The 12,620-nt window shown below is 41.5% G+C and overlaps 1 protein-coding gene across 3 annotated transcripts in view; it reads left to right on the top strand.

Moving 5' to 3' along the window:
• Positions 1–786: 786 nt before the first annotated feature.
• The window catches only part of LOC139133208 (ras association domain-containing protein 10-like), a 46,958-nt gene continuing 35,124 nt past the window's right edge, over positions 787–12,620 (top strand). Inside the window, exon 1 of one of the 3 annotated variants that reach the window (XM_070699700.1) lies at positions 787–1,057. The gene's annotated coding sequence lies outside the window, so the exon portion shown is untranslated. Of the gene's footprint in view, positions 1,058–1,876; positions 1,995–7,877; positions 7,962–12,620 lie in introns of those variants that run through there. The other 2 variants (XM_070699762.1, XM_070699727.1) reach the window with 2 other exon arrangements.

The following is a 12,620-nucleotide window of genomic DNA, read 5'->3' on the forward strand; positions in this document are numbered from 1 at the left end:
GGCAAGTTGCCCTGAAGGCACGACTAAAGTAGCTGTCCTCTTTGCCAAGAGGTGACGGGGCTAAAACTGAGTCACTTGATTTATGCCACAAGGGTCATCACTGTCACCCCGGCCCTACATACACCGGCGTGGAAGAAAACGATGACAAAGGACCGCGTCGCCTCGGACTGAGAAAACACCTCGCTGATTCTCTACAGAAATCGGGCTGTATTTGTCATCAGGGGTCTTGGTGTCATCTCACAAAGGTTATAACACGATGTTGTGGATGAACAACCATCGAAGACAAAGTGGGCTATCCAACGAGGTATCTTGAAGTCGTAGGCCGCTGTCAATTAATACAGTTATCAGAATTTAGATATTGCATGTTACTGGTGCCATATTCTATAAGGATTTCATTTTTAAAGGTATTCTCAATAATGAGCAATATAAAATTTAATCTATTCTGGGCAATTCTCTTTCTATCGGCCTAAGCGTCTTGATGAAAGACAGGGAGGGAATCGATGTCGCAAACTTTCTTTCACATTCAATCACAGAGAAGTTATGGCACAGAAGAGACCTGAATATACACTGATACGAAGTTCTACATTATACAAAATGGAATAAAACCTGAATTGTGATGTATGAAGGGACACTCCCCGGCATATTTTGTATCGAATAGAAGCAAATTGTTTGTGTGTAGGGGGGGGGGGGGGTGGATGGCAGTTGGTCGAATATTTTGTTAACTGTATTAGTTTCACTAAGACTTGTGTGTTTTCATGCAAGTTACGCAGCCAATTGAAAAAGCCCAGTGCACAATAACTTCGCATGTTTCAAACACGTATACACACACACACTTGAAAGAAACGCGCTGCGGTGGGAAACACCTTTCTGCTTTCTACCCAGTTACCAAGTTACACGGCGATAACCGACAACCACGCACACAAAGTTTGTAGGAAAACTCGCCCCGTGTGGACAGACTCATTAAAGCCACTACAAGGGGTTTTATTACGAGAACAGCAGCGCGGCCATGGGAGCTCACGGGAGCTTGAAACAAGGAACCCTCCGATGAGCGTGCTCGGTAGGTACAACAAACTTTACTTAAGTGTGTTTTGTTCATATAAACGATTAACACGTTTGTCTATAGGCAATACAAGTAAGTCGTATCTTTTTTCTCAGAGTGTATATTTCATTTATGCAACAAAATTTACCAATATTGACTAGTTGGTAAACATAGAATGCTCCACGAAGGGTGAGTCGTGTTTTTGTTTGTTGTTTTGTCTTGTTAGCACTACTTGTTTGTTCACTCGCCTAGAATGCAAATAGTTCATTTCATGTGAAAAAAACATGAACATCAGGCGTTTCTCCTGCTCGCTGGAAACGGCTCTGACGGTGCAATCTCAAGTTGCAAATATTGCAGTTTTGGATGAAATCGATCGCTATGGTCGAGGGACTATCAAATCACGCTGGACGAGCCAATCGTCGGTATGACGTTCCCCTTGTCGATTGCAGTATTGCAGCAAACCACGACGGCGATTCGAATCTGACACCGACGAAGGCGTGGGAACTATCTTTGCCTGCAACACATGAACATGTGGTACTGTGCCACAACCCGTTCGATCTACTCGAATGTTGGTTTACTCACTCGAGAGTGGTCGAAAAAATTCTCTTTAAAAACGATATGGCCCACGGAACCGAAATTTAATCTCTTTCAATGTTGGTACAGTTTGAGGACGGCCGTAGACAGTGTATGGACGTCTGACTTTATTGTGAGCCTGCCTCACATATCATATTCACATGTTCATGTTTCGTCTCGTCCTCTGGGTAGGAAATATGGCTGTACTGTAATACAGCGTATAGCCTTCGACCTTGTTGTGATCTATCAGTAAACGTCACTCCCACCGGATTAATGGGAGGATTTCCAGCGCTTATTTGCTATTGTTCTCTACCCAAATTTTTTGACTTATTAAGTTGTTTCGCCATCGCTTGGACTCGACAGAGGTACCTGACTTTCTTAGGTAAGATAATTCTCCACAGACTGTGTCGACTGTGGTAAGTGTGACTGCGTTTAATTTTTTGTGGCTAGGGCTTCCCTATTGCCGTTGTTTCGCAATGGCCTTTCTGGCTTTGCTGTGTTAAATCATCCATAAGTGTGTATTGGGTAAGCCTATTGCTTTGTACGCATCGCCTGCCATTCTATTATCAGGCTATACAAACTCACAATACACGTTAGTTTTTCTGTCCTCACCTCCAAGTACTGTCGGCGAGACTGTCTGTACAAGAACTCTTCGACCGTGCCTTCTTTCCGCATAGCGGTCAAAGTCGCCGTACTTTCGCGCAGACCACAGTGGCTAAGTCCCCCCACGGTAATCTTTCAAAAATACTATAATCGTGCATGTAAACTTGAAGTGTTTATTTTTCAAATACGTCCACTTATATGTGGCTTTTTTATCCCATCGCTTTTGTTGAATACTCTTCGGGCTGTTTGATTCAGCGAGATACCAGAACTATGTTTTTTTTCATCCGGGAATATTGTCAACTACAGGAATGACGTGTGCCAAATACCTCCCAGGTGTTCCTAATTTCTCCGATTAAGCGTGAAATCACATCACAGTGTATTCAACCGCCGCACAATGGCGAAGTCGCGCTTTGAAACGCGATTCGCTGTATCCTCATTTTGTTTGCGTTATTTGAATTTCTGCTAATATGGCGTGAAAATTTAATAAAAGACATGTGGGCATGCATACCACTTCTCCCCCACTGGGCGTAGTGCGCCGCATATTAAAAGAGCTCGGCGTGTTTCCCAGGCTCGGCAGGTCTGGCTACTGAATGAGAGAAAGTTAATTTGAAGCCAGCGACAATTTCTATGACTTCACTCCAGAAAAGAATCAATTGTCGAGTGACTCTGCGTTCCCCCTCATTGCACACGCGCTTGGCCTTAAACAACAGCAAAAACCTACTATCTAGGCGGCTGGTCCCGAAACGTGTTCGGCGAGTAGGTTTTCATGAAGTTGGGGCTTGTTTCTTGGTTTTTGTACTCTACGTCAATAAACTTTATGACGTCACACAAAGTGGCAGCCATGATGGGGTCTGTATTGCTCTCGTAAATTCTGCCTTTGAAACCAAAGCCCTCACAGAGAGGCATTGCCCGACTAAGGGCTCTCAGCACAGCGGTTTTATTGTCTTTCAGAGTTGCCTATCTTTTGTTGTCGTTGTTGATGAATGGTCCGGGGAAAGATTCGTCGATCAAGTTGCACGTGTAGCGTAAGCTTGAATAAAATAATCTAGGTGCTGTGTATTGATGGGACCCCCTCCTCTTTGGACAATTGACATTTTGAAGTGTCGGTCATGCATCTGTTTGGAACCGGCACTGGGAATTCTATGGGGCAGCGATACTCGACGGCACTGGGTCATTAGAACTGCGTGAGAGAGAAAAGGAAAGTCGTGTTCAGGAGACACAGTGACTGCAAACCCATTTGTCTGGGAAACTTTAGGGTGAAACTGGAAGCGACTTCACTGAAGGAGCTGAGCGCGACATTTTATCGTCGTGAGAACATCAGCGACAATGATGACAATCGAGGCGGGAACACGCAAACAGAATGAAGACGAGTTTAATTAGATACGACGTACAAAGGAGGTGGGCCCCGGTTATCGCGGGCGGCAAGATGGTCGCGTTACCGGGACAACAGTTGTAACTTTTGATGGTGATTTGTGTTACTGTACAAAAAGCAGTGATAATGTGTGCTGAGAAATGAATTTCAGCCCGGACTGAACTTTACTTTGCCTGGGGTAACATTTGATAGTTCACATAGTATAGTCTGTATTGCAAAGTTGAACACGACATATTTCAACATGGTTTTGTGATTACTGAAAACAAGCAATTATATTTTAGCAACAGGATAAAAAATACTTGAAAATTTATCAACAGTTACTGCTCATAGTTACTGCTGTAGCTTTAAGTGATTTTTTTCACAATGTTTTACTGTGTATCTCAACATGCTTTGAGGAGTAGGACGAGAAACTGTCGTTGACTTAAAAAAAAATAAAAATAGTGAAAAATCCTCAACAGTTACAGCTCCAGGCCCTCTAAGTTGGAAAGATGGACACAGTCTTGCACTCAAGTACATGCACCTAGGAAGCGCAGTTTTGAGTACAGCTACCTCGCAACTTTCAGCTATATCGACATTGGTCTAGCCCAATCTCAGCATATTAAATCACCAGTTTATTTTTTGTCACCTTTATAAAATATTCCACTGTCAATCTTTTTCTGAATTTTGCCAAAATTTTGATAAAATACTGTAGTCGATGAAAAGTGATATCCATTTGATCCAAAATTATGAAGAAACTTACAGAAAAGTTCACAAAAATTGGTAAAATTTTGCATTAAAATTTTGGTGGGAAAAATTACAGCAGTCAAAGGGTTAACAAACACGATTACATGTCTTTGTCAAAAGTAGTGGGTCGCTACTATAAATTACAAGTACGCTAGGTAAGCGATCCGTCTCTCTCACAGAGCGTCGTGGGAAGATGAAGTATGACCTTGAGATGGCTTGGTCAAATACTCGCGTACCACTCAAGTTCAAAGACGTCTTGTTGTATGAGTATGGCATTTACACACAATGAAATAAGAAAGGAAGGAAGTGCCCCTTCATCTCCATGGAAACCGTTGTCCCGTCGTTTTCTAGAAACTGTGACCGTGAAAGTTTGTGACAGTACATTGTTCAGTGTTCGGGCGTTCGGCACTGTCCAGGGTTCGAGTGAACTTTGAACTCTGACGAAACGGCTGAGTGCTCCCTCTTTTGTTCGTCTTCGTTTCAAGGTACTTATTGCTGAATTTAGGACAAGGATTATTTATCGAAACAGTCAGAAACCACATTTTTCCCTGGGCAGAAGTAAATGTGTTTAGACATTTTCTTGAAAAGCAAGTTTCACATATTTATGTATGCGTGAAACAAGCTGAAATCTCGGTCCCGGTTGCAGAAAAGGTTGTCTCATCGATCAAACAATTTTATTTTCATGAAAGACGCTGCAAAATTGGACCTACTCAAAACGATGCAGCATTTTTGTGGATCACAAGCTCTATTTAGCTGACATTTTTGTTTTATTTTCCAAGAAGTTTGTGTCTATCAGCAAATAAAATATATCGTCCAACTCCTAAAATCATAATGCAATTATGCAGCTTGCCGATACTTGCGGTATGTGTGATCTGTTGAACGCTAGCATTGATAAGTGAAACTTTGATCCGGATCAGAATTCAAATGTCAACAATATCATTTAGCCGGTATGCAATGCTGTGTTGATGTAAGGCTTATTGCTTTGTATTTCAACACACTTTGAGGGAAAAGAATAATGGGTAGATTTAGTTTTCAACGAAAATAATGAACATCGGTTATTATCCTTTCATCATTCATGCATCAAGTATTGAGGAGACTACCTGACTTATACAACGTCGCTCTTGTTGTAAACCTGTGCTGTGTTCCACAATGCACTATTGTTTCACCGTTAGAATTTGATCAGACGACATTGCGTTGTAGGAATCAACCATTAGATCTTAGTAGGGGATCAAAAACAGAAAAAAATCCTTCAGGGCGAAAGTTATGTCAAACAACGTCAACATGGCTCACTGGATTTGCAAAGCCCTCCCCCGATATCAACATAGACTTGAAACTGATAAAAAATGGATTTTTTAACAAAAGAAGAGTTCATTGCGAGGTATGATATTCAACTTCTTCCGAAATGTCCAAGCCAAACTTGAACGACCGCCGTTAGAGTATAAGTACACGCCGACCTTCTCTTCCCATCCGATAACAAAAAAGGATACTGTTTTGTATTCGCCCGTTTTGTAAATTTTACGAGGCACAGAGAAACTGCCTGAAAAGATCTTTATAAAAACTACCCATCAAAATAATAGTAATGGCCTCGGGTTTCTAAAGAAGGGGGCCAATCGTGGCCGCCCCTTGAAACAAAGATGTATTGGACTACATGCCTGGCAAAAATTTGCACAAACTCTTGTAAGCTGATGTAGTAAAACATCTGCCGCTATCGCCCGGACATGGCCGGCAAAAAATGATCGATTCGGAGAAAGGGTGCAAAGGTCATAGGCCACAGAAAAAAAAAGATCAGAGGGGAGCCCAAATGACCGTCGATCATTTTAACCTAGATATGTTAAGTCGTTAATGATTTATGACATTTTTAAAGATGACCTCCTTCTAGACAATTGATATTTGGAGAATGATGTCGATGAGAGAGAGAGAGAGAGAGAGAGAGAGAGAGAGAGAGAGAGAGAGAGAGAGAGAGAGAGAGAGAGAGAGAGAGAGAGAGAGAGAGAGAGAGGAGAGAGAGGAGAGAGAGAGAGAGAGAGAGAGAGAGAGAGAGAGAGGGGGGCAAGGGGGTCCAGCTATGACGCGGTCGAAAGAATGGGTAATAAAACTTGACAAAATACGAAAAAAGAAGACAATAATATGAAAAGCTCTATTTAGAAATCAATAAATGGACACACAACCTTCTGGATGATAATAAAAAGCAGCAAGGATTTTCCTAAATGTAGATTTATGCCAATGCTATTTATTCAACGTTTTTAATGAGCGATACAATACTTCTAGATATGAAGGATGCAGGTTAACAAGGGAGAGGGCCAAAGCTTGCTCATACGGTGCCATGCACACCAAATGTTTTACAACTCATAAAAATTTAACCCGGTATATGAAAAATCAGTGGAACGGCGTGCTTTTAATACTCCAGAGTACCGAAGGATGTGAGTTAAAATATCAGGGAAGCCGTCGTAGGACTGATATTGACTCAGTTTCTCATGTCACGTGCCTTACAAACACCGCCCAGAGAGCAGTGTCCACTTTGGGCGGGAAACTACTGGTATATGTGAAGGGTGTACTACGCCGTGTACTGTCAATATCAATATACAGCAGTAACGCGCCGGTTGGTTGTGAGTGACGGAATTACAAACTGACGTGTACAGCTCTTTGGAATTAGTGTAATGAGCTTTGATGGAACCTATCCTTGTAAAAGGGAGCCTGTCACATGAAAACGTAAAATTAATTCGAAACTGGACTAGGTCCGCGGTACTGAAACTGTGACGAAAAAGATGACGTTTACTGAATGTGCAATGATAGCAAGCGTGTCGTGTTTATATATTGACATGTAGACGTGCCGTGACAAGCGTGTCGTATAATTTTTTTTGTCTGTGCGCATAGCGTAGTGCGCTTCATCTTCAACTACTTCATTTACAGCGCCGGTAGTTCGGATGAACCGTACGGTGACTCGCTGTACAGCATATTGAACTCGGTCTCATATTGACGGCTTAGCTAAGGGTTATTGCGGGATTTATCACACATGCGCAGAAAGATTTTACCAAAATTAAATGGACACAGTCGCTGTTTGACAGCATTTCGATTATAAGTCAAACATTTGCGGTGGAATGAAAATGCTTCCATCGACTAGGAATATTGAAACTTTCCACATACTGCATCGAATCACCGTATTCGCTTCACCACCCACCACTCCCCGGTCGCCGTCGAATTTATCCTAATTTCTGTGGGTGCCCTCAGAAAGTTTGGTCTTCCGCACACTTGCCCACAAGTTCGCTTAAGTAACACTATTCATAGAATGCAGATGTATGCGTGGCGAACTGACGGCAAGAATGGAGCGATGTGCACCGATTTTAGAATAATAATATGGCAGAGGGATTCGCTCGACATAATCTATTGACTTCCATTAGAGGGACGACTGGTGTGACCGATGATGTATCGACTATTTTAATTTATTATTGAGATTGTGAAACCAAACGTGACGATGTTCTCACAACCAATTATTTCGAGAGATTGGCCGACTGAGTAGTGCGCATGCGTTAGCGAGAGAGAGAAAAAAAAAACTGGGGCGAGTTCGACGAATGGGCAAACGTGTGTGTTTTAGCGTCGGTCATTGGAAGAGTAACTTTAAATCGGAACTCACCAAGTATAAGTCGATTGAAGGTGAGTACAATACCTGCTGAAGCATTCCATCTCATTGTGTATAATTATTAGTTACGACTTGTAATAATTACATAAATTATTAGTTACGACGTCAGCGGGTAACTTATATACATGTATGTATACAAACTAAGAGCGTGTTGTGTGAGCAAGCGCTGTAGTCAATCATATCGCCCTTTACCGTGGTCATCAAGCCAATGAAATACTAAATCTCGATACCTACTCAATCATCGGTGTGTCCACGTGATATTGAGAGCAAAAATTGAAACAAATTCAATATTTATCTTTTTTTTCACCGCATCAATTCCTTTCAGTCCACGCTACTATCGCCATTGTTGTCAAGGGGAGCAACAGGTGGTCCCGGATCTCATAAAAAGAGGCTTTGGGAAAAACTAATTTCGATTGCATTCACAATATTTCATGCTTGCAGACTCAGTGAATGGCTCTTTATTGCAGGGACGGTAAAATATGATGTCGTTCTCCCAACAAGAGCCCGTATACTTGAATTATTTACGCTATATTGATATTTTACTAATTGATTGTCGTCTATTGATCATATGTGGTAGCACGCGTTCTCGCAAAATTTATAACTGTCCTCATTTGTAGCGCCAGTCTTTTGTTTTGTAAATATAAACACTATAAAACTAAACCAGGCGTTGTGTTTTTAAAAAATCCCCTATTTTGCTGTCCCCTATTTTGCTGTATCGTATCCGTTCATATTGATAATCTGAGAAGTAAATAGTGTTATTCGGCGTATTCTGTGATCTGGTTTTGAACAAGTCTCCGTGTGGAAGGAGGGAACGCGATCACCGTCATGAAATTTAAGAACATATTTTTCAAATAGTTCTGGTATTAGCCATCTCGGGGGAAAACCTGTCTCTGAGACTTCCTGAAAAATATCCCTCGACACCCGTATTATTTTAAAGTTCTGTGTATTGTTTTGAATTATAGGGTTAATGTTTGGGCGGGGTCCAAGGTCCCTCCGATATGTTCTTATACATCTAGTTAATAAAAACTTAAATGGCTGCGGGTGCATTTGACGAACAATTAACCTAGAAGATCATAAAAATCAAAAGCCGTTCACAAAGTTCATTTAAACGTCATAAACACCCATGATAACAAACAACAGGACATCAAACGTAGGCTGGTCTTCATGCGCAGAGACTCTTGATTTATTTTTCGTTATTTTTTGTTCCGTTTTGAAACTCATGTTTTTTGCGCTACTCCTAAAATCATGTTGAAATCCCCGGAGTTCAAGTTGTCAACGCAGGCTGTGTGTATGTATGTATATGTGTGTGTGTGTATGCGCGTCTGTGTCTTCATCTGTGATGTCCAGCGTTATTTATTTAAGTCCGGACAAGAATTCGTTTGTAGGCCATCGTGTGTCATATTGAAAGCAGTGCTTTGTGTTTGCATGGCACCATATTCTGTATTATCAACATGATCTAATGGAAAGAAGATATATACTTGTTTACAGAACAAAGTGGCAATATAATTAATGGTTAGAGTGATTGTCCCTTTCATGAAGATTAAAAAATCAAGTTATGAGCTGTCAGCTTCCGCAGCCAACGAGTCAACAAAATAATACCGCTATTGTCCGAAGATTAAATAAACCGCTGGCATGTGTGCGAGTGTTGAACAAATAATCATCGCTGATTTTGTCCAACAAGGCGTTGTATATGAGGTAGCCGATTGGCATCTTTATTGACCTTGCTTGTGTTTTGTGTTCTCCTAACACCGGTGAAAGTTTGAACACTTGCCTTCGAGTATTTTTTTTTCTTTTTCAAGTGCTGAAATATACACACCGTATCCACGCTCTTGACCTTAGAAAGTCTGTTCAGAATGGATTCGATTGTATGCCATGCCAATATTTTGATTTTATTAACTCGAGTAGAATCGACCCAAGGTCAAGTCCAACGGGGGCCGAGCAACTTCCAACGAAGTGGCATAGGTACTTTAAGGTCACCCGGACTGACGAGTCAGGGAACAGGCCAACGAGAAACTCTTTTATCGATATTCTGAAGGAAATTTTGCACGAAGCAAAAATGAATTCGTATAAGGCATTGAATCCTTGTTTATTTAGATGAACGATTCTGATAAACAATTCCAGGGATGGGTCAGGACAGGTGAAGTCGATGACGCATTTGGCGACACGTGCTTTACCCGCCGAAATGGCCGTCATATACAGACATTCTCAAGGATCACCGCCGTGTGCGATTGTACCGGCAAACAATCGTCTCCCAACGTTGACATCCTTCACTGTACATAAAAACCAGACAAATACTTCACATGAGCACTCTAAGTCGAGCTTTTGTTGATAATAAAATAGCTGGTCGTCCTCCATGGTTTTCTCAAGGCTGAGGAATGGTCTTTTGCCGGCTGATTAAACTTTATTTGATCTCTAAAATATGTAAAATCTAGAGCCCGGCTGACTTAGGTAAGTGGGGAACAGCACTCAGCAACGGACTACATAGCCGACGGTGGCTTTGTTCATATATCGTCGATTTCAAATGGTGTGTTTTGTGGTTGTTACTTTCTCGACAATAGATTGCACCTGGCTAGATATGACGCTATTTGTGTTGTTTCATACAGTCATGGGAAAGTACCCCCGCGAAGTGGCCTAGTAACGTATCCCCAAAACGCGCAAATTTCAATGTGGCCAGAGTAATCAAATTCTTTGTTATGCGTACACTCAAACTTTGAATTTTTAAAAGTAAGTGGGTAAACGATTCCACACACAAAAAAAATTACTGGCAGTTTTTATAGTTGCTTAAGTGTTTCCGTTTAATAATTTTTATCAATAAATCAAAGCAGAAATTCTTTTTTACCTTCATAATTTACTCTACAATGTGACATTCTGCTAACATCCAGGTGTTTTATGTATATTCTTACAAACAAACAAACATTTGTTGGCAGAAAACAAGCCCTAATCATCAAATACATTGTGCGTTTTTCAAATGAAAACCTCCAAAAATCTACGCTTGGGGACGTAAAACAAAAAAAATACTAACTTTTGCCCGATGGATCGCTACATCCTTGTGCCTGCTTTGCGGAGCAACGGTAGCTCGGCAGCACAAATTTTCCTTACTTTGCGAAAGCATTGTGCGAGCTAACAAAAAATGATCCTGCGGTGCCCAGCCCCTTTTATTCCGCGTAAGAGGGTCTGACGGTTGTTGTAGAAATGGTTGCTAGGTGGAGACCACGGGGCTGCCCAGATCGACAGCTCTACGCCAGTATATCCCTTCAGAACCGTAATAAATTTTGATGAGGATAAATATTTTACGCGACCACCAATTACGCTTAAATTATACTGTTTTAACAGTCAGTGACAACTTAAAACAGTTTTTCAGTTCCCCAAGGGGGCTTGGCATTCTGCTATCAGATACGTCCGGACATATCCCCGTATTAAGTGCAACAGCCGGCGGCTGTTTTAAGTATCCCTTTCATGTCTTACCTTAAGTTTTGATGATGGATATCACCGAATGTAAGGTTCGGTTGCTACCCTAGCCTGAAATAGTGCGATTTCTCAAGATAGGAAGTGTCCTACCGCTTTTTATTCTCACGCCTATTGAAGAAACTCCTTTGTCTTTTCAGGCAATTTATGTCCATGCCGCACACGTAAAATGCATTAGCTGGGTCTGTGCCTTTTACCCCGAGGCAACGGTAGCTGCATGTCTCGTTGGAAGGCCGTTAGTTCCACTTTATATCATTGGCAGAACCAGCTCAGCCTGGTACGTGCCTCTGAAAATTTTTCTCAAACTTTTCATCTTCAAGGAACTCTTGAACCATTCTCTAGTCAAACGAAAATCAAGAGACGCCGTGCAAATTTTTGTGCTAGAGAAACACATTTTTCAACCCCTTCCCCCCCCCCCCCCCATCGATAGTTGAAATTCAAAATGGCCGCTATCTTTATGATAACTGCCACAGTGCTAGTATGGGCAAAAATCAAGTTTGCAATTTTCACCGAAAACAAGACGGAGTAAACTGCATATTCGCAACAACAAGGCACGTTCATTTCTATACTTGGCCACGAGTAGCATTATACAACCAAAGTAATTTATAATTTAAAGAGTCGCCTACCAGTAGGCGCTCTCTACATATCTTAAGGAGGCGTATAGTACGGTTTGAGTAATGAATACGGTATGATTTGTTTCAGCTGCTTCTTTTTTTTTTTGCTTTTGTTTTACAAAGTCGTTGTAGATGTAGCGATTGTCGGCAGTTTGACTGCATAGAACACATGATGGGTGTTCTTTTGAGGAAACATATCTTTATTTTCAACTCACGAATGTGACCAGCGCCACCCAAACTCACAGATTTAGAGTTTGATGACGTTTCTCGATTTTGAATTTGGAAATTACGGCGGTTACTCCCTATCTTTCAATGGACTTGAAGTTCTCCCGGTGTGTTGCAACTTGAAGAGACGGGGTTTCTGACCAAAGATTTCGAATAGTTGTGATCTTCATTTTGTCTCTGTTCAGGAATTATCTTCGTTGTGTCGTGACGTTTCCCACGTCTATAGCGTTGTATTCATTGCTTCGCTTCGATAAAGTTTGTGTGTGCGATGTGTGATAGTGAGCGTACGTGCGTGAGTGCTTCACGAACTCTACAACGTGTGGAGCGGTCGCAGTCAGAAAAATGTAACAACTTAGCCGGCTATTGAAC

The sequence above is a fragment of the Ptychodera flava genome, chromosome 1 (assembly GCF_041260155.1).
Source record: "Ptychodera flava strain L36383 chromosome 1, AS_Pfla_20210202, whole genome shotgun sequence".
NCBI classification, from domain to species: domain Eukaryota; kingdom Metazoa; phylum Hemichordata; class Enteropneusta; family Ptychoderidae; genus Ptychodera; species Ptychodera flava.